General features: G+C 41.7%; 1 protein-coding gene across 6 annotated transcripts in view; it reads right to left on the bottom strand.

The window, feature by feature from the left end:
• The window catches only part of LINGO2 (leucine rich repeat and Ig domain containing 2), a 684,882-nt gene that overhangs the window by 289,558 nt on the left and 371,720 nt on the right, over positions 1–23,604 (bottom strand). For 5 of the 6 annotated variants that reach the window (XM_039347804.1, XM_039347803.1, XM_039347808.1 and 2 more), the window contains one exon: positions 17,082–17,157. The gene's annotated coding sequence lies outside the window, so the exon portion shown is untranslated. Of the gene's footprint in view, positions 1–17,077; positions 17,158–23,604 lie in introns of all 6 variants that reach the window. The other variant, XM_039347805.1, reaches the window with a different exon arrangement.

Here is a 23,604-nt window from a genome sequence, read left to right as displayed (position 1 = left end):
CTAAAAAAAACCAATTGGCCTCAACTAAAGAACTGCCATTTCTACTGCTTCAGCCAAGTCTATTGTCTTCTCTGGTTGGCTTTTCTTCTCTCATTTCACAGCCTGCATCAAATATGCCACCTCAGACTTAAGATCTCACAGTTCATGATATTGCTACTCTTAATGAAGCTTTGCAGATATACTCTTTAGATTCAACTGATTTTATTTATTCATCACATTTATATCATGCTTTTTCCTGGAACTAAAACTCTCCCTTTTTTTCCTAAAGTATGCATGGGGGTATGTGGGGTGGGGCCTTTAACTCTGCAAAGCAATTCAGGAGACAACTACAACAGATAAACATATAGTCCTCAGGATTTAAGAGAGACATAATGCCAGCCTGGAACAATCTGGTGCATGGCACCCTTACCATTTCCAACATTTGTGTAAATTCTGGTCTCTTCCCTCCCAAGACCTTTATGTACGGTAACAGGAGCAACAAGGAGTTGTCTGACCACTAAAGACTCCTAAGATTTTATTCATGCAATATGCTATTGAGAAGTAACATATGGAGGCTGTATGACACCAGTCTCATTACAAACACAATCAGGTCAGCATTTCTGACATAAAATAAGAGCAACTCATGCTTATGTGACTTAGACAAGTTCCCATGTCACTAAGGAACACTAGGTGACAATGCAGGGGAAGGGTAACACCCCCTGAATCATGGAGGGAGATCAGCTTTAGTATCCCTAGCACAGAGCAAGGATTCGGGCTATTATTTGCATATGCTCAATGTTAATATTTGGCCTACTGGAAAAGTTATTACTGATACTCCCAAGTCCTAAGCATTCTTAGGTCTCTACGTAACTCCCAAGAATCCTAAAATCCTTTGTTACCTGGAAAACTCAACACATGAGCATTGTTCATAATCCCATCTGCCCAGAAATCGTTTTAATAGCACTGTCTGCAACAAGCACTCCCCTGTTGAATGTAACTTTTTCCAGCAACAAAGCTTCATGTCTACAGTTGTATGCACCCTGATTTTCCTGGCAGCAGGACCCTGCTTTATTGCAATCCTAACTCACATAGACTTTGGCATGATTTTTCTGCTGTAGACCTTCCCAGTGAATATGCAAACAATGAAAATTATTGGACCGGTATTGAGGAGGGTAAGGAGGTATAGAACTAGGTTTGGAATATGATAAAATAATAAAAAATTCAGAGACTATTCCGGAATCACACAACATGCTAAGTCGTAATATTTTTGTTACCTTAATGCTGTGTTTCTCAACCTCAGCAATTTTAAGATAGATGCATGGTTGTTAGCTCCCTGGCTGGTTGGAAAATTCTGGAAGTTGACATCCACACATTTTAAAGTTGTTGGATGTCAACGCTGCAAATATTGTATATTCTTGCTTTTGACAATATGCAGAACTGTCTGGTATTTATGGGGTTAATACAGAGCAGAAGGGGGTGGGGGTAAAGCCCTGGAAAGAAAGAGGAAGAAAACCTATGACCTTCACACTAACTGGATAATGTGATATATGACGGCTAATTTAGGGAGGGAACATGCTGATAATTTAACTGCTCAGAGGAAGAGAACTTAGATCCTAGCATCCCTCCATTGTGCCTGTGCGGACATTTTGTAACAATAAAAGACTTTTAGGAAAATAAATGCCTTGAAGTTCTTTGAAGTGTTTCATTAGCCGGAACCATAACATTGAGGTTGAAAAACACAGCTTTAACCTATCATGTTAACCCAACCACTATGGTTTATAAACCATAATCTATGACTAGCATTACTAGTTAATAAGTCTAGTTAAACAAACTAGGGTTAAACAAAGAATGGTTTTGTACAGAATCCAGATAAATATATGCAGTAAGCACAGAGACTGTAGATAGGCAGGGCTGTTTTGAACCTTTGGACATAGGCTTTAATTGAATATTTGGGAATGTACCTACCTCAGTGAGAACATTGCTAGGACACAGTAGTTGTGGATTAAAAACCAGGATGGAGAAGATGGAAAAACACATTAAAATGGGAAAGAGATGAGCATTAGAAATAGCCTAGCAAAAATAATAATAAAAATAATACAAGTAATGCTGTTCAGAATAGCACAAATGAGAAATTAAAACAGCCTAATGTAACAGCAGTTGTTTTTTCCCCACCTTGCAACATTCATCTAGCTGTAACTATTTCTATTCCAGCTGGTTTTATAAGAACTATAATTTTAATAACTGTGGCCTCCCTCTTCTACTCCTCATTTTTCAATCCTTTATTTTCGTAATGTCCCGCCTTGCAATGTAGCTATTAAAGATGTGAAGTGAGGTGACAACCCCAATTTAGCACCACAAGCAAGGCTATATAGAGAGAGATTGGAACTTAGATTTTTTAAGAATGAAGTACTCAGCCTTAATTGGAAGGGCACATCTGTCTGCTTTGTGCCTCCTACCTCTGATTCTTTTTTTTTTTCCAATTTGGTTAAAAGAAACCCATGCGCTTCATAATATTTATGTAGAAATGTGTAGGTTTATATAACTACTTGATTAAAAAAAAAAACAGACCCAAAGAGAACAAAATCCTAATCTGTCTGTAATGATTATAGCATTGGTGTATCTTTGTGGCCTGTCCAAGAAGTAAGCCAATAACGATGTGGAAAAATCTAGGGCCATGAATCACTTCCAGTTCCCTGTAATGACAACTCTATGGTTCTGAAGTGAATGGGAACTTTATCGCACCCAGAAGCTACTAAAGTAAGGTAAAAATGGAAAGAACCAGCTCCTCTTCCAGACAAAGAGATGTTAGTTGACAAAGCAGGAGGGAATTTTGCCAAGAGCTATCAAATTAATATCTAAAAATCTAATGTTGTTCGTCCATCGATTTTGATGAAGACCTTGACATCTTGTGGGTTATGGGCCATCAACGATGTATCTGTAGGTGGCTAATAAGACCGATGTTAGCACGGAATGTTCTGCCACATACTAAACAAAGAAATGTAGACACTGTTACTTCAGCATTTACAGCTCTGGCTTTGTGGAATGCTCGCTTCTCTTGTGCCAAGATTGTCCTTCTGTGTTCATATGTCTGGCAACCCTGGTACACCAAGGTGCGCCATGTCGGTCGATCATGCGCCAGAAGTTCCCAAGGGATGGTGTTAATATCCAGGATCTTGAGAGAGGCTTTCAGCATGTCTTTGTATCACTTCTTTTGTCCCCTGTGCGATCGCTTTCCTTGAGACAGCTCATCATAGAAGAGCTGTTTAGGGATGCGATGATCTGGCATCCCATACATAGCGAAGGAGTCCTGATGGCTAGAGTGACTGAAGATTAGTATGAAAGAGAGGAAGAACCTATGAGAAGTTCTCAGCCTTGAGTGGCAATAAACATCAACCACTATCAGTTTTAAGATTATAGGTAGTCCTTGATTTACAACATTTCATTTAGTGACCATTTGAAGTTGCAACAGCACTGAAAAAAGTGACTTATGACCATTTTCCGCACTTATAACTGTTACAGCATCCTTATGGTCACATGATCAAAATTCAGAGGCTTGGCAACTGACTCATATTTATGATGGTTGCAGAGTCCTGGAGTCATGGGATCCCCTTTTGCAATCTTCTGACAAGCAAATTCAATGGGGAGGCCAGATTCAGTTAACAATTTACTAATTTAACAAGTGCAGCGATTCACTCAACAACTGTGGCAAGAAAAGTCATAAAAATGGGGCAAGACTCACTTAACAAATGTCTAGCAGCACAAATTTTGGGCTCAATTGTGGTCATAAGTCGAGGACTACCTCTACCAAGAGCTGCACAAACATCTGAATAATTTGTGGGTAGAGCAAGAAGAAAAAGCTTTGAGCCACAGGGATTTAAGCAACTGTTTTATTTGCTTTGTTCCTGTTTTTAGTAAAGATGTTTATTAAGCCAGTTGTGTCTGTAAGATTGCTGCTGTGTTCTAGCCAGGAATCAAGTGTATCCATGTAAAGCAGGGGTCTTCAGACTTGGCCCTTTTATGACTTGTGGACTTCAACTTCCAGAATTCCTCAGTCAGCCACACTGGCTGAGGAATTCTGGGAGTTGAAATCCACAAGTCATAAAAGGGCCAAGTTTGAAGACTCCTAGGTAAAGTCAGAAAGTTTTTGATTTACAGCCAAGTCCTGGTCAGGGACTTGATAGAACTCCATTGGTTCCTTTCCCAAGTTGAGGCTTTATGAAGGCAGGACAATAACAGCCCAAGAGGATATCAATCCTAATCCATCATAGCAACATGAGGAAAAAGAACCTATGATGCCTCCATACTATGATGCCTCCACATTATTCTTGTCAGAGATTCACTGATCCAGGAGTTATATTGTCCTCTCAAATTGCTGTGGGTATAACCTTTCAAAAGAGAGATCATTCTTCAGGTAAACCACCCATCTTGGAGGGACAATTCAAATAATTGATGTAGCAATCTAATTTTCAAAAATCCCCACTGAAAACTTGGCTCAGGAATGATGGGAATTCAGGTTCAGGGAGTTTAAAGTAGCCAGGATTGAGAAAAATTGGTGTAATTAAGTGGTTAGTTCTCAGTGTAAAACCGTTTTGCCACTTGACAAGAAGTGACTCAAAGGCTGGTGTATTTCCAATATTCATGATAAATCATATGCCATTGTGGCCATCCAATGAAGGAATCTTCATGTTCTCTGTTTTAAGTACAGGAGAGACCATAACATCAATATAACCTTCTCTATTTGAAGAGAAACATATTTAAGCTCTAAGCAATTGTAAGGGATGGCCACATCCTGTTTGCTCTTAAAAGAAAATACCAGTTCCTTTCTCTCCAAAGATACTTGAGGAATTCATTCTTTTTTCAGCTCATGAGTAATCTGATTCAAATCTCTGCACTAATGAGCGTATCTTAAGAGGCACTTATCTGTTGGATAATGCAGTTCAGGCATTAAAAATCTATCAAAATGCACAGAAGTCTGCAACCTTTTAGAGTAAAATGAGGACTGTGAAATGTGGAAGGAAGTTTTAAAAATACTAGATTGCTTTAAATATACATAAGGTGACCAACCGTCCTCCTTTAGGGAGGACAGTCCTCCTTTTGTAAGTTCTGTCCTCCCTCAAAAAGTGTCCTCCTTCATGTCCTCCTTTTCGATATTTGAAGACTATCTGCAGGGCTTTTTTTCCCCTCATAGAACGCTCAGAACGGCATTCCGGCACCTTTTTTTTCAACTTTTGCATGAGCTGTGCTACTCCCACTATTGGCTTTCGAAAGCCAATAGGAATTGCTGCTCAGCGTGCCAAAACACCCGGCTGGCAAACTTTGCAAATGCAAGTAGTCTGTATTATTGTTGCAATAAATAAAATGTTTCTTTTATTTACAATATTTTTTCTTCAATTTATTTGTGTCCTCCTTTTCATTGTAAAAAAGTTGGTCACCTTAATATACATCCAATGTCTTTTAGAAAATATATCTGACTCTATACACACTTCCGTATGAGACAAAAATGTAAGTTTAAATATGAATTTCATTTCAACTGTTTGCTCTTAGATATATTTTAATCTACAAATTGATGTAGAACAGGAATGGAACAGATTTATGAACACAGGGGAATTAGACCAGAAAGAGACAAATCCAGGAGCAAAGAACCTTGAATGTATGAATATTAACAGAACCACATACAGTATACCACCGTTAATGTTCACTGGGCTCCCTGCCTTCCTAACTTTATTTTTTTCTCTTTTAATTAAAGGAAAGCCTAATCCTGTGTTTCTCAATCTTGCCAGCTTTAATATGTGTGGACTTCAATTTCCAGAATTTTTTGCCAAGGTTGCCAAGATTGAAAAAACACTGATCTAATCATTGGGAAGTTGGTACAGTGTGAAACATAGCACCAGACTCAGTATCAATCTTACTTCCAATAATATTCTAGATCTATTTAAAGAGAGAGAGAGAAGGAGAGAAATCAAAGGTGAAATGGTAGAGGAGATGGCAAGCAATAATTGTATTAGCTTGTGTTTGAGAATATTGATGGTTCCTGAAGATTATTCAGTATTTTGGATATGAGACCAAAGAAGTGTTTTGATATATGCACTGGTGTATTAAATGTAGCACATCTGTGTAACTCATTATTCCCAAGATCACACAATTGAATGGAAATGACCACACAGCAGTAAGTATGATTTTAGAAAAAGACGCAGTTGCTCTAATGACTGGCAGACAGATTCCCATGCATTTCTTAAATATTTTGTTAAAATTTACTCCAAAGCTTACATTTCTGCCAGGTCAATCCCACTATGTCAATCTTTTTGTGAATGTGCAAAATCTTAGGCAGTGATTTTATAAAAGGAAAATGTGCCCACAGGCTTCCAACAACTAAGTAACCTGACATTAATTCTTACCTTCAAGTCTGTTTGTTCCGCAAATTAGAAAGAAATAGTTGATGTTATACTAATTTCAAATATATTAAAGTATCCTTAATTTTTTGCCTTTTACAGAATAAATTAAAATTTACTGGTAAACTACACTGTTATAACCTTAACCCTAGTTTATTTTCATTGTCCATTGGATTTTCCCTGTATTACACTGCAGCCCACAAAAGAGTCCGAACAAAAAGCTGTTATGCTCTCTTTCATTTGAGAACCTCCTAGAATATAATCCTCACACCGTTTTTCAGCCCTGACTCCAAAGGGATCTAACCCTAACCCTAACCCTATCCCTAACCCTAGTTTCATTTTCATCGTCATTGGGATTTTCCCATGTATTACACTGCAGCCCGCAAAAGAGTCAGAACAAAAAGCTGTTATGTTCTCTTTCATTTGAGAACCTCCTAGAATGTAGCTCTCACATCATTTTTCAACCCTGACTCTAAAGGGTTCTAACCCTAACCCTAGCCCTAACCTTAGTTTCATTTTCACCGTCAATGGGATTTTCCCATCTATTTCTCCGCAGCCCATAAAAGAGTCTGAATGAAAAGCTGTTATGTTCTCCAGCATGATTGGATGGAGAACCCACGGATGGGTTGTCTTAATCTATCTGCTCCAATTAGACTAAGTCTGAAATTTAGTACCGCCCCCTCTGTGCCAACTACTCCCCAGTTTTAGACTTAGTCTCTTTGCTCTAAGATGCGTTTTTTCTTTGCTCCTGGAGCAGAAGACTGTGTATTCCTATTTTATTTCATCCCAACCTGTAGCCTAGCAGGCTGACAGGCTGACAAAACCTCCCTTTGGGGGGGGGGAAACTTTCCCTTTCTCCCTTTGAGAGCCTTTCAGCTTCACAATCAGCTTGAAAATTGGATTCCCAGAAGCAAGAGAAATCTCCTACCAGGGGCCGTTCCTCTGCATCAGAGGCTCCATTCTTCTAACCAGAGCCTGGAGGCCTTAGAGGCAGGGGTAAGCTTGCCAATTGACTGGGGGGCTCCGCAAGGGACGACGAGGCTCATCAGGGCTGGAGGGAGCCTTTTCTAGGTCCCTCGGCCTCAGCAGACCGCCCCAGCAGCAGGAGAAAGTTTTTGGCACCGATCCAATTTTCAGAGCCTGGAGGCCTTACTAGGCCTCGGCCTGCCTCAGCCTCTCTCAGCTCACCTAATTGTAATCCATTCGCTGCGTTAGGAGCCCAAGCAATTCCTTGGAATGAGGGCTCATTGCAGCTTAGGCCACAGGCCTCAAGGCCTTCTTCTTCTAATGGCCTTTTTTTTTTTTGGAATCCATTCGCTGCGTTAGGAGCCCAAGCGATTCCTCGGAGCGAGGGCTCATCGCAGCTTAGGCCACAGGCTTCAAGGCCTTCTTCTTCTAATGGCCTTTTTTTTTTGGGAATCCATTCGCTGCATTAGGAGCCCAAGCGATTCCTCGGAACGAGGGCTCATCGCAGCTTAGGCCTCAGGCCTCAAGGCCTTCTTCTAACTGCCATTTTTTTGGCGCGAACTCTGTGGCCGCCATTTTGAATTGACTCACGGCGGCCATTTTGTGTGTGACTGAGGCCCAGACTGCCTGGAGTTTCTCTGGAAGGCAGTGTTCATCACCGGTGACAGAGGCTTCGAGACTACAGCGTTGAACCGGGGAGGGCCTGTTCGCTCCCAAGGGACGCGGTGCCCATTAATTCCCCGCCCACCCCCCTCAAGGGCTGAATCATCTCTGCAGGCTCCCTTGGTGAGTTACAGCGCCGAGGGGGGGCGTTTTGCCAAGGTTGAGCCCAGAGCAACTCATCATGGCAGAGAAAATCAGCGAGCCGGCCAAGAGGAAACGCCAAACAGAGGCAAGTGGAAAGAACACCACCAAGTGAGCCCGGCCAAGCAGGGAGCCACAGAGGGAGGAGGAGTCCCAAAGACTGAGAGCGGCCTCCCCAGATCTGACAGGCACGATGGGAAGGTCCATTTTTGAACCCCTTTCCTCACATTGTGCCTCAGCCCCAGGGGCCTGGTCTTCCCCCAGGGGAATTCCCCAATTAGATTTAACCACAAGAGTGGACCCAGGGAGGGGCACAACCAACCAGGACACCCCAGGACTTGAACCCGGACCTCCTTCAGTCCACGATAGCCCAAGCTGTGGCTCAGTTTATGGCCTTCAACACCCCACAGCCACCCCCCCAGGCCACGTATCATCCACAATCTCCAGATTTGATGGAGGATCCCTCATCGGATTTGGAATCTACAGGGGCTGAACAATCTGGCCTGATTTTGTTTGAGGACGAGGGCATCACTCCCTCTGACCCCACCCCTCCTGTCGGTCTCTTTGACCATTCATTCTTTAATTCCCTGCTACTCAGGGCCTGCACTACTGCAAACCTCCCCCAAGAACAGGAGACCCCACCTACAACGTCCAAGGGTCCCCACGCCATATACACCGAGCCCTCAGTCTCGCAGAACAATATTCCCTGCCCTCCCCTTTTTCTGAATATAGTTCAAGAACAATGGGAGAACTTAGGATCCTTCTTAAGCCCCGGTGCAGTAGAGGGAACATTATTCAATGTTGCCCGTTCTCTGGCCTCCCTATTGGAGATTCCTGAGATTGAGGAGCCTTGAACTCATTGTTTCCCAATGCTAACATCCCTGGGGACATAAATGAGGCACTTAGGGCGGAGGATAAAAAGATTTGACTCCGCATTGCGTAGTTCCCATCTGGCATCAGCCTGGGCAACAAAGGCGGAAACGTCCATGGCCTTCTTCGCCAGGGCTTCAGCCCTTGGGTTACGTGAGCTTCAGGACAGGATCCCTCCGGACCAGCTCAGAGCTCACCAAAATCCGGGTAAGTTAGTGGCTACATCCCAGTACCTAGCCGACGCTTCTCTGCATATGGCTAGATACACTGCCAGACCATCGCTGCAGACATCTCAGCACGAAGGCTCCTTTGGCCCAGGAATTGGCGAGCAGACACCAAGACCAAGTGGCATCTGGCCTCTAAACCTTACACAGGTGGACATCTCTTTGGTAAGGCACTAGAACCATACTTAACTGAAGGTAAGGACAAACGTAAAACTCTGGTTAACTCATGTCACAGAGCAGTTACAGGAGGCTGCCTTTCGACCAGCTCCATCCTGGGACTGGGCCCAGGCATCCCTCTATTCCTTTCAGAGACAAGAACGACAGCAGGATCGTTCAGCATGCAGAAGCAGACCACAGATCCAGGCCAAGCGGCCCCTTCAAGGCCGAGGGGCCGTTCCTCTAAACGAGGCAAGTGATCTCACAGTCTCACTTCCCATAGGAAGCCAGCTGGCCCCTTATTCCAGCACTTGGGCAGTCACCACTACAGATGCCGGCTGGCCCCTTATTCCAGCACTTGGACAGCCATCACTACAGATGCATGGGTGTTAGACACTGTCACGCAAGGTTTGAGACTAGAATTTTGTTCTCAACCACCTGACAAATTCCGCTCTTGCCCTATCCCAACGAGCAGGTCCAGGGCTGACTTTATGTCAGAGGCCATAGCTCATTTATTACAAATACGAGCAATTGAACCAGTACACAAGACCAAGAAGGACGAAGGTTTTACTCAAACCTCTTCGTCATCCCTAAGACTTGGGGGGCTGGAGGGCAATCTTAGACTTGAAAGATCTAAACCTTACTTGAGGTATAAGAAGTTTAAGATTCAACCACTTCAATCAATCCTGGCCAGCATCAGGCAAGGTGACTTTCTTACCTCAATAGACCTAACTGAGACATGTTTCCTAACCACCGCAAATTCCTCAGATTCAGCTATGCCCACTACCAGTACAGAACCCTACCATTTGGCCTCTCATCGACACCGAGGGTATTTACAAGGTACTGGCAGTGCTCGCAGCCCACCTTAGACAAATTCCAATCAGAATTCAATGCTATTTAGATGACATACTAATTCAGTCATCATCATTCCGAAACGCTCAGTCAGACCTCGCCCTAGCCATCAAGGTCTTTCAGGAGCACGGGTTTTCTGTTAATTTCCAGAAAAGTCATACAACAACCCGGCTCCTCCATTTGGGCGCTGTTATAGACATGGACAATTGTACGGTCTACCTATTTCAGGACCGAAGGAACTCTATTCAGACTCTTGTACGTCGGATCCAAAGGGCCAGTGTAGTCACATTGGCCTCCCTATCACAGCTACTGGGGAAGACAGTGTCCTGCGTGCAAATTGTGCCATGGGCACGCCTCCACGCCAGAGAATTACATGGCTTCTCCTTCCATTTCAGAGACTTGAACTCCCTTCAATGGTGGGACTCCCCGGCGCTGTCACGGGGAGCAGTATTAGAACCAGACAGGATTACCATTACCACAGATGCAAGCCTGTTTGGGTGGGGGGCACACCTCCACACGCACTGGGCTCAAGGTCGGTGGTCCAAACAGGACCTAAAGAACAATATAAACTGGCTGGAACTCAGAGCCATACATATGGCCCTAAAGGGATTCACCGATATAGTACAGGGCCAACATGTCCTGATTTTAACCGACAACATTACAGCCAAGGCCCACGTCAACAGACAAGGGGGGACAAGGTCCAGGACTCTCATGCAGGAGGCCAAATTGCTGGGGTCCTGGGCGGAACTGAATCTTGCCTCCATCAGGGCGGAGCACATATCCGGAGTGATCAACCAGCAGGCGGACTCACTGAACTGAGCAACCATGGACCATTCCGAATGGCAGCTGGATCCGAAGGTGTTCAGAGAGATCGTGGACAGGTTTGGTTCCCCAACCTTAGACCTTTTGCCTCCCCCACCAACTCACAACTTTCCAGATTCCTTTCTGGGTTCCCACCTCCATCAGCGGAGGGAACAGATGCGCTCTGCAGTCCCTGGCCCAGGGAACTGCTCTATGCCTTCCCTCCTCTGCCGTTTCTTCCTGCCACGATCAGGAAGATCCTTCGCGAACGAGCAGAGGTCCTCCTGGTTGCGCCGCATTGGCCGAGATGCTCTTGGTCGCCGACCGGATGGAGCTTTCCACATCATCTCCATGGAGGATCCCAGCAAATCGCATCTCCCACATTCAGGGGGAACTACGCCATCCAGACCCTCAATGACTCCATTAACCGTCTGGCACTTGAGAGGCAGGCCTTAGGCTGAGACTCATATTCGTCAAGGGTCATAGCTATGATTCAGCAATCCAGGCGACCCTCGATGAATAGAATATACGATGCCACATGGAGAGACTCCTGTAATTGGTGTTCAGTTCGAAAAATTGACCTTTTGGCGGTTTCAATGCCAGTTATCTTGGAGTTCCTGAGGGATGGTCTAGACAAAGTGCTTTCCACAAGCACCATCCGCAGGCAGGTAGCAGCACTTGCCACAGTTATTTCCTGTGGCAGTGAATCCTTAACACATTACCCTATGATACGCTCCTTCCTAAAAGGAGCTAACAACGTCAGACCATCAACTGTACATAGATACCCCTCGTGGGATCTTCATCAGGTTTATAGGCTCTTGTTTCGCACCCTTTGAACTATTGACACTGGTTTGTTTAAACAGTTATCGATGAAGGTGGAATTTCTTGTTGCTGTAACTTCAGCGAGAAGGATATCTGAACTGGCTACTCTTCAGTGAGGAAGGACCTGTGTACGTTCCATAAGGACAGGGTAACCCTTAGGCTAGGCCCCTCCTTCGTGCCTAAGGTCAAGTCCTTGTATCCTAGATCTCAGGAAATAGTTTTGCCGGACTTCTGTCCTAACCCATCTAATGACATAGAGGTTCAGTGGAACAAATTGGATGTGCGCAGGGCTTATATTGTTATATACAGAGAACCTCATCTTTCCACAGAACAGAGGCTCTGTTTGTGTCCTATCACCCTTCATCACTAGGTCAGAAGGTTTCTTCAACCACAATACGCAGGTGGATTAGAGTTTGTATTTCTCTGGCATACCAGTCTCAGTCACTGCGAGATCCCAGGCATATCACGGCCCATTCAACCGGGCCATACTACAGCTGCCTGGTCTACTCAGGCCTCCGTAGAGGGAATTTGTAGAACAGCAACATGGGCATCGCCCTCTTCCTTTGTCTATCACTACAAGAGGGATGTATATGCATCTTCTACGGCTTCATTTGGCCGCAAGGTTCTAGAACACGCATTAACGTTGGATGGGACCCAGGCCCAATCTAATTCCCCACCCTAGGGACACAGGGCTTTGGTATGTCCCATCCCTGGATTCTCCATCCAATCATGCTGGAGAAATGGGCGTTGTCTTACCTGAACGCCTTTTCTCAGCATGATGATGGAGAATCCACTCCCTCCCATTAGGTCAGTTGGCCTGGTTCCCATATTGTTCAGACACGTCGGACTAAAGTCTGAGTATCGCCTTAGCCTAAAACTGGGGTGCAGTTGGCACAGAGGGGGCGGTACTAAATTTCAGACTTAGTCTAATTGGAGCAGATAGATTAAGACAACCCATCCGTGGATTCTCCATCATCATGCTGAGAAAAGGCATTCAGGTAAGACAACGCCCCTTTCTCTTTCATTTGAGAATCTCCTAGAATGTAGCGCTTGCATCGTTTTTCAGCACTGACTCCAAAGTGATCTATACCTATCCTAACTTATGACAGAATCAAACCTGTCAGATTTCACAGATTTCATAGGCTTTTCAAGCTCTTCCTTTAAATCTCTTTTTTTAAAGGTACATGTGACTTTTATTTTTTTTTTGTGTTAGAATAGAATGTGATAAAGTTTGGAGCTCCTAATGTAGGCGTATGTGGCAAATTTCAGAGAGCGATTAAGGAATTTTGAAGAAAGCGAAGTATGTCAATAAAAAATAATGCACTTTTCTGAATATGAAGCTGCCTGATTGAGCTTGAGAGTGGACAGAGATATAACAGATTAAGTCTTTTTTTTCCAGATAAAATAGCCCTTGAAACATGCCATAGAACTGGCACAGAGAGAGACAAAAAAGCAAAATAAATCAAAGTAAACTATGAATCACTTCCATCATTTTATACTAGTAAACATTTTTATTTCTAATTCCCCCCAATTCTTTGGTATATAAGTTATGACCACAACCAAACTAACAAATAAAGACTGGAGCTTTATAAAGATTATTGAGTTACAGCAATAGCAGCCCTTTGACTTGCCTTAAATGATGCCCTATGTTTGTGTGTGTACGTGTTTGAAAAAAATCCATACGTTGTTCATAGCTGTATGCTATCCATACATACAGAAGGAATGAGTCTATAACTGTGCAACCACCATCTCAACTTTTTTGATTTATTTTGGCTTAGATAAATAAAAGCCTTACTTGAAATTTCCTTACTTATTCTGATTCTGGCTTCATCCAGAATTGTTTAAAGACTTCTACTAAGTTAACTACAGCAACAAAAATGTGGAGAACCTGAATTATTAATGTGTACATTTGACACAGAATTGTCCTTCTATTTGGCCTAAAGTGAAGTCTTGATTCAATTTTGCTACTCTTTCTTAAAATAAATAGATGGGTAATGTCTGGTTAAAATTAAATTTCAAGCTGAACAAAGATGCTTGCTGTGAGTAAAATCAAAGATGAAGCAAGATTTCTTACTAAGGCCACTTATGCTGCTGGAGTGGATTCTTTTCCACATTATGGTGCAGTCAACTATATGACAAGTTCTCCGTATTTTGATCAATGAGTGCAATTAAAGTTGAGTAGGTTTGTTATAATGTGAGAAAACAGCCCTGATATACAACAGTTCTATATCTGAATCAATATTCCAATATTCATTCTTGTGGGTAAGATATTTAGTTGGATACATGTAGTCCTCAACTTATGACATAATGAAGTCCTGAATTTCCACAGTAAGTCATATTTTACTTCACCTCTGATGGTTGTAAGTCGAAACACACATACGACTGACCTGATTTTATGACTCTTTGTGTGTGTGATGATCATAAAGTGAACACTGTGGTTGTAAAGCAAATCCCATGATCATAAAGTGAATCCATTCATTTCTATGGGAGTATTTTTTTTGCTAGAAATCAGCCAAAAAGACTGAAAACCAGCACAAAACATCATAAATCAAGGTCACATGATTGTGGAACAATGCGACTGACCATAAAAGTTGCCAAATGCCCAGAAATGCAGTTATGTCATAAGAACTTTGGAACCAGATTACGTAACATTTTTTTGAGGAGGGGGAGAGGAGGTCTATCATAAGTTCAAGCAACCATTTATTAAATGAAGACTATCAGTAGTTAAATTATCTGATGCAAGATTTCTGAATCATTTAATTCTACAAATAGCCACAATTTAGTCTTGTATGCATATGATCATCTATATATAAGATATATAGAACATGTAACCTTTTTCGTTTACTTAATACCTTGCATGCCAAACTTTCAGTTATATCCACTTTTCTGGAATATATTACAACTTTTAACCTTTCCGCACAATAATCGACATCCAGAGAGATACAAATGAAGGTTTAATCCATACATGAATGAATTTTCTTTCTGCCAATACCATTGACAGTTCCATGAATCCTCTGTATCCGTTAAGGAATACCAACTATGTATGAATATTATTCACAGGCTCTTACAACCAGAAATACATTATATGCTACCGCCTCTTAGCTCTGAATTGTAACTATTTTCTTCTCTTCTTCTTCCTTCTCTCCCCGGGTAGTTCTAGAAGACAACTTTCCAAAACACTTCTATATTTCAACTGGAAGTGGCATTTTGATTAAACTCCAGAAACCTTCAAGAATGTAAATTTTCTGAAAGAAACTCAATGGAGATACTTATATATTTTTTTCCCTTCAGTTGAATCATGTCTAATTCTCTGCGCTATATCAGAACAAGTATATGAAAAATGGAAAGGGAAGTAGGCACACACGGAGCTGAGCACTAGACGTGGCAGAAGCTTGTGTTCATTTTGAAACAGAAGAGAGATTAAGTGCTTTGAGGCATTAACAATAACTAGGCGAGTGGTTTGGAATTACGGTAAAGAAATTGGTAGACTTATTTACTCTGTCTGTGGATTTTAGCTTATTTGTTTTTTAGACCTGAGTTCTGCTTTTCTTCTATACAGAAACTCAGCTTGCCATGAAAAATATTTTAAATAACCAAAAAATCATGCAGGCAACATAGATAATTTCTTAAGAAAAATAAAAAAAATATCAAACACAATGCATCTTTCTATCTAATAAATTTACAACAAAATTAATGGCATCCATCCTTAGCCAAAAAAACCCAAAAAAACCAACCCCCCCTTTTTTTTCAAAAACAGAAAAAATGTAATAATCTATGAATCAGGCTTGAGAGTGAAATTCACACTTTTAAACCCACAACTCACTCATTCAGTCTATTTCTTTCTCTGCATTGCCATATTATACAACAAAGTTACTCAAATAATATTAAATTGCAAATAGCCTTTAACTTAGAGAAGGAATTTCCATTTAGATTTATAAAATGAAATAGGTAACTTGATTACCACCACGTTCCAAAATAAATTAAAACTACTGTAGATGTTTGTTTTGCACTATTTCAACATTCCCATCAATACATGTTAATATTAATTTCAGAAATAGGCAAAAGTTTCAGATTTTGTTTTTTTTGGGGGGTGGAATTCCATGTCCAGAGACATCACTATTGTTGATCCAAACTTCATTCCAAAGGAATGAAATCAAACCAGAGATTGCATGTATCTCACCTTTCTTCTTAATGTTCTTACATTATATATAGGCATGGTGATTGCCATATTTTAAACATTCTAATTATTTTAAAAATGTATGAGTTATTCTTCTGTGAAAGCTCCCAAGAAAACATATGGTAAAAACACAATCAGCATAATAGAAAGATTTCATAAAAGTGCTCTGGGGTAGGGAGGAAGGTAAGAAACAAAACTGCTAATTACATATTTGCTTCACATCATTGCACATGTCATTGTTTTGATATAATGTTAATTTGCCACAGATGCTTGTGACATCACAATAATAGATTCAATTAAAGCTGCTGCTCAAGTTATTTAAAAGTGCCACATAGAAAAAAGGATTGAAGAAAGTTAGAAAGATCTAGAATACAGTCTTATTCCACTTGCCATATTTTAGGATGTGAGGACTGTCATGGTTCTGACAGATGAAACTCTTCAAAGAACTTTGAGGCATTGTTTACCTTAAGAATCTTTATTAGAGGAGCATAGCATTGGCACTAACATAATCGAAGCCAAAAACTGGATTCCCCTCCCCTGAGCACATAGTATCAAAACACAATTCCCTCCTCCAATTAACAGTCATAAAACATATTCTCCAATTAGTTTGAAATGCAGGCTTTCCCTCCAGTCCTCCAGCCCGCCAATTCTTATCATCTCTTATTTCAATAACCCTGGTTCACGCACTAGGCCCAGTATTGTTATGTCTAGCTGAACTCGCATGCACATTCCTCCCCCCCCCTACATTATCTAACTCTAGCTCTAACTCTAAAAATAAAACGTAAGAAGAAAATGGTTGCATCTCCAACTGTTGTCAAAGCAAAAACATCCAATGTTAGCAGCATTGACAAGGACATTCGGAGAAAAGGGGATTTTTTAAAAATTACAGGAAGAGTCTCTGGGATTATGTCACAAGTCTACCTCAGAGCATGTTAGCTATTACTGGTCACATCTACTTCAAACCAACCTGAAAATTTCCGAATGCTTTATGCTTGATCATTTATGAAATTAACAGCAGAAAAAGAGAAGAAAGTTACCTACTAATGTAAAATGAATCAGTCATGCTGCTCAGATCTCTTCTCCTGTGTGTCAGTGAATGTTCGCTTTGGGGTCTCTCCTGATCAAAGGAAACAATAACACACTGTTAAAGCAAATAGACAAAAATAGGTGAGAATACCTGAAAAAGTTTCCAAAATCAAAGCATCTTCTCAGTGATGGTAGTTATATGTGCCCAGACAGACATTCTCTGCTACTTCCTGAAGGGGCCTGAAGATATTGACAAGTGTAACCTGACCTTATTATATAATGGATTTCTTTTATGTATCAAACCAAATAATAAAATATATAATGCAAGACACTGTGGGGTCAAGTAGAAGCTAGCATTCTGGTCTTTAATAGCACTGCCAGAAAAGAGGCAACTTGACTTATACTAATTTCCTTTTTTCAAACACTCCAAGACTGAAACATTATCTATATGATCACTCTTCAAAGGGAAGAGTAAATTAGAACATTTGCAAACACTGATGCATTGTTTTTCTCAAGTGATCACCATAAGGGAAGGGCCACAGGGCTTTCCCACTGTTTCTATGAACAAAGAGCCTATCAAAACAATTATCTCCAGAATGCACAGCTGTAACAATAAGTTCAACACATCACACACATGCCCGGACACACCTTGAGTGAAAAGGAGGGATTGTACTTATTAGACTGAATTCTGATGCATTCCCAGGATATTGAATGTACATCTGCCAGCAACCCACTTACCATGAGTAAACAAGAACTCTGCATAATATAAATATAGAAAGCACTTTTCATCTCAACAGAAACAAACATTTAGATATGTGGAGGATGGCTAGATTAACCACAAGAAATCTGCGATTTCTCCTGGCGATCTCATTAATTAACCAGGTGTATAATAGCAAAGGGGGTATTCTCCAGGCTTTTCAATTCTTGCAGCTCATCCTGCTCCTACTGCAAACATATAGCTCAGTGCACCAAATTTTGTATTTAAATATGACAGATAACAGATTCATGGAGGAGGAAGCAAGAGCTTTACAGGACTAAGATTCCCTTAGTCTGGAGAAGGGGGAGAAACAAGATTCAGAGTAACTCTGTTAAATGATGCTAGGTATAAATTGAACCATGGAATTTCTCTTTCAAGAACCTATTACAATTATCCTCATAACAATGGAAATCTTTTCAGGAATCCAATCGTTCTGGTTTCCCAAATGTGCCCACCTTAAAAGAGCTTGATATTAAATTTCTCACCTATCTTTTTTTGAGTTCACCAACTTCATCCAACCATAATTTCCCATTAAAAAGTCCCTCCCACCTCTTTGCTCAACTATGGCCCATTTAATGAAGATGCCCCCTTTCTAACACCTAATCAGAAATCTCTGCAATATGTGATTCTCTGATCCATATATAGCTCCATCTGCCAATCCACAAATCTTCTATTTTTTTTTAACCATCTGATTTCAACTGCAAGACCCAGAGGTGTGGAAAAAGAAATACTGTCAGGTATTACAAACACCACAAGGCATTATTGGAAGCATGACATTAGTCTTGGGGAAGGATACATAGTGCGTAGCTAGTTTTAACACTAGTAATAGCCTTATGAATATATTTCACTGTAAAAATTATGGAAGATAAATATATGTGTTTAGAAAAATATCAGGTGCTACATAATTCCTTGCAAACAATTAAGGTACAGTTCAAAAAGAAATAATTCACCTATGCATGGTTAAATCCTCTCTCCGCTAGCTATGTTCCCATCTCCATGTGTTCCTGCTGTTTCCTTTCACTAGCTTCATAAAAATCAGATTATACAGTTCTCGTTTCACATATTTAAATAGCCATTCACTTTTACTTCCCCTCCTTCTCACTCTAAGGAAAGTCTTCAGTTTTGAAGAATCACAAAGTATAATACCTTTTCAAGAAGTGGCAGCAATTTCCCTAACAAACTGAAACAATAACATGGCAATTCGCATACAATTGTATCCTGCTCAGGCTGTCATTTCATACCAGCATCAAGTTGTGACAAGATCTCCCATGTGTGACTTTGTCTATCACCCTCCCTCCAAGCAAATTCCTTTTGCAATGGCCCCCTCTGTAGGCCTTTTAAAAAAATATGGTTGATCTGGCAATGGCATTCAAAGCATTCAAGGTCACTGAGGACCACCATTTTAATTTCCCACAGTTTCACAAAATAACACTGCTTTGCATGCATGCTATTAGTTGGAGCTCTGGGTTAGAGTTCAGCCTCTCTTTAAGGCTGTTATTATCCAAGGGTCCTTCCAGAGTTCTCTGGTTTTGGCACCTACCCGAGATACAATGAGCTAATGTGAAAAGGGAGAGTGTGAATTCTAGTCCTACTTTCACCATGAAAGCCTGCTGGGTGACTTTGGGCCCCAGTCACTCTCTCTCAGCCCAACTCACTTCACAGAGTTGATGATGATGATGATGATATAATAGTAGTAGTAGTAGTAGTAGTAGTAGTAGTAATAATAATAATAGTAATAATAATAGTAATAATAATAGTAATAGTAATAATAAAGTTGGAAGGGACCTTCCAAACCCTATACCATTTCAGACAAATGGCTGTCCAGTCTCTTCTTAAAAACTTCCAGTGTTGGAGCATTCACCACTTCTGGAGGCAGGTTGTTCCACTGGTTTATTGTTCTAATTGTCAGGAAGTTTCTCCTTAGTTCTAGGTTGCTTCTCTCCTTGATTAGTTTCCATCTGTTGCTTCTTGTCCTGCCTTCAGGTGCTTTGGAGAATAGCTTAACTTCCTCTTCTTTGTGGCAACCCCTGAGATATTGGAAGACTGCTATCATGTCCCCCCTTGTCCTTCTCTTCATCAAACTAGACATACCCAATTCCAGCAACCATTCCTTATATGTTTTAGCCTCCAGTCCCCTAATCATCTTTGTTGCTCTTCTCTGTACTCTTTGTTGTTGTGGAGAAAAGAAGAGCAGGAAGGTGTGTTGGATATTAGCCACCTTATTTGTAAAAATAAAAAGGTGGGATACAAATATACAGTAAATAAATCATTTACCTCTGCCCTTTTTCTTTGTCTCGCCAAACAAGTGTTGAAAGATTTTGCTTGGTACTTAAGGTTTCCAATACAGATTGAGTACAAAACTATCTGGGCAAACAGCTGAGAGAGAAAAGGGAATTTCCTTGTTTTGGGACTCTGTCAAAAGTATATGGATTACTTGCCAACTATCAGATGCTGCCTCTTCTGTTTCTGTCCTAGCACTAACAAGTTTCAAGCCCTTTTGTTTTAAATAAATTTAAACTGCCTGCCTTCTACCTGTAGCGACTTGATCTTTATTAAAATGTTTGATATTTATTAGGACAATGAGGGGTTTGATGTTTTATATGAGTTTCTGTTTTTAGTGGGATTGCTTTGGCTGAGTTATAGCCATAATGTGATAGAATGATTTCCAATTTGGTTCACAAATGAGTTTGCAGATAATTTTAGTTTTATTTTCTCAGTAACATTAATTAGTGGCACTATAGATAATTCTTTTATAATTCAAGGAACATTTAAGAATAATGGGCTCTTGAACAAAGTAACAGTTTTACAGATGGAATGGATTTTTGCAGTTGGTGGTTATTTAGTAAAAGCCCATTGGCTTAGTTATTAAACACATTTGTGTACTTTTTTTCATCAAACATTAACTGAGCATTGTATCTACGGAGAAAATTATGTTTTCAGTCCTTTAAATCTGAGGTTACACTAAACAACATAGTGGATCTCCAAAAAGTATCTACAGCATCTTATTTTCCCCACGCCATTATCCAAACTTTATTTTTTTATAGGATTGCCCTAATTTAGAAAAAAAGAAAATTGATGAGTTTAAAAGTCCACAGGAACTTTTATCACTAATCCTCCCCACCTTTGCTTAGAATGTGCAGGACAATATTAAATGAAAAACAATTATATACAACTACAAAACCCAAAGAAAGAATATTGGATTAATATCTAAATAAGATAAATTAATAAGTTTTTTTTTCTGTAGTAGCAAATGCTTTCCTGGAAGTACCTTACTTATACGCACACACACACACACTTAGCAATTTAAAACAACAGGTGTAGTCATACTCAGGGGAAAAACTACAGTCATTAACAACAATCCACACAGATTAAATAGTAGGTTCATCTCATGCCCTGATTTGAGTTCTGAAGAAAGAACTCCTTTAAATAACGGTAAGCTTGGTACAGATCTTGGGGGAAATTTGTGCTAGAAAGCTGGTGCTAACACAAAGACATATTTCCTAGATCCCACAAGGCTATTAATAGATAGTGCTTTGTTCAGTCTTATCAGGTGGACAATTATAATTAGAGATATGGATCCTGCAAAGATTCAGGCATTGTGCCATGTAGAGCTTAATATGAGTTCAGAGAAGAGCAACTAAGATGATCAAAGGCCTGGAGACTAAAACATATGAAGAAGGCTTGGGTTTGGTTAGTCTAAAGAACAGACAAAATAAGGGTGACATGATAGCAGTATTCCAGTATTTGAGGAGCTGCCACAAAGAAGAGGGGGTCAAATTATTTTCCAAAGCACCAAAGGCCAGGACAAGAAATAATGGTTGGAAACTAATCAAAGAGAGAAGCAACCTGGAATTAAGGAGAAAGTTCCTGACAGTGAGGACAATTAACCAGTGGAACAGCTTGCCTTCAGAAATAGTGGGCACTCCATCACTAGAGGTTTTTAAGAGGCTAGACAGTCACTTGTCTGAAATGGTATATGTTATGTCCCGAGCCTTGCAAACGGCTCGGGCGTTTGCAGGCAGTCCCGGGCAGGTGCAAGGCTGCCCGGGACCAGACAGGCTGTCGCCAGCGCTGTGCGCATGCGCGGGTGCTGGCGCGGGAAAAGTAACACATTTACCTGGGAGTTGCCTATATAAGAGGCTGCGAGCGTTTGGGAAGTTAAGGAAAGCCATCTACTTGTAAGCTGAACGCAGAATAAAGAAAACTGAGAACTCCAACTGCTTCTCGTGTCTGCTTTGCGCCAAGGACTCAACATTGGCGACGAAGGTGGGATTGCCTTACACCGCCGGGAAAGGAAGAAGTGTAAGCTTACCCAAGTGAGTCCTGAGCGGCGGAACGGTGTCGACTCGGCAGCTACCCGCCAATCCAGTGCGCATTCGGGGGTAGGCTGGCTGATAGACCCGTCTCCTGAAGATGGCGAAAATCGGAAGGCTTTCGGAGTTCGACGTCACACATCCAGAGCGGTGGGAGTCATACGTAGCCAGGGTGGAGAACTACTTCAAGGAAAACCAAGTGAGGGAAGAGAGCTTGAAGGCTGCCACCCTGCTTTGTGTTTGCAGTCAAGACGCCTTCGACATCGCAGAAAACCTTGCAGCACCTGTTCCAGTAGAGTCTGTCAGCTACGCAGATCTGAAGAAGCTATTGAAGGAGCACTTCCACCCCAAGATGTCCGTCATCGCATGGCGCCACACCTTCGAGCAGAGGGATCAACGGCCCGGTGAGTCGGCCAAAGAATTCATCGCCGCATTACGGAAGGCCGCCAAGCACTGCGAGTTCAAAGACCTCGAAGAACGACTGAGGGACCGATTCGTGTGCGGGTTAAGGCATCGAGATCTACAACAGAGACTTTTCGCTAAAGAAGAATTGTCCTACCAAGATGCCTTAAGGGAAGTCACCGCAGAAGAAGCAGCAGGCGGCGCTGTCAAGAACATGCGGCCGATCAGAAACAGTCCAGAGGTTGCATCCGTGCACCAGGAAGACGTCCAAAGAAACTCCGAGGAGGATCCGGACGAGGAAGTCGACCGTCTCCACCCCACGAAGGAAGAAAATCAGAAGGGAAGCTCTTCAGCTCCGCTCAAGTGCATCGGCTGTGGAGGTCGCCACAGGAGAACCGACTGCAAGTTCCGCTCCGCTACCTGCCGGGCATGCGGCAAACAAGGACACATTGCAGCTGTGTGTCTGGGCCGACGAAAGGTACAACCTCAGGAAGAACTGCGCCTGAAAGGTACCAGATTCCCCAGCCAGAATAGGGTAGGGTTTTGCGCTTCGCGAAGAAGCATCCTTAGGACAGGCACACACAAGCCCATTAAGAAAAAGCTGTCACTCAAGGTGAAGTTGCAAGGGGTTCCATTGTCTATGGAACTGGACACAGGGTCTGCCCTTTCAATCATCTCATTGCATACATTTAGGAAGATTTGTTCCGGTAGTGGAACTCAGGCCAAGTTAAGACCTTCTGACATTGTGTTAACAGATTTTCAAAATTCAAGAGTGTGTGTTAAGGGGGAGGCCACCCTTAACGTGCAATACAAGAGTTTTGAAGGTCCACTAGACGTATTAGTAGTAGGGGGTGAACGAACGAGTCTCATAGGACTCGATTGGTTTGAGGCCCTGGGGATACACGTCACAGGACTCAACAGCTTACAAACACTCGACCTACAGGAAGTCTGCAAAGAATTTGCAGATGTTTTCAGCCCCCAGCTGGGCACATTCAAAGGACCCCCTGTGTCCTTAAAGCTAGACCCCACTGTCACTCCCATTAGAATTAAAGCAAGAAGGGTCCCT

This window comes from Crotalus tigris, unplaced genomic scaffold (assembly GCF_016545835.1).
Source record: "Crotalus tigris isolate CLP2741 ecotype Arizona unplaced genomic scaffold, ASM1654583v1 scf7180000018101.4720394464:4744507, whole genome shotgun sequence".
In the NCBI taxonomy this organism is placed as follows: domain Eukaryota; kingdom Metazoa; phylum Chordata; class Lepidosauria; order Squamata; family Viperidae; genus Crotalus; species Crotalus tigris.
The sequence above is the reverse complement of the archived record's forward strand: the minus strand, read 5'-3'. Positions and strand labels throughout refer to the sequence as shown.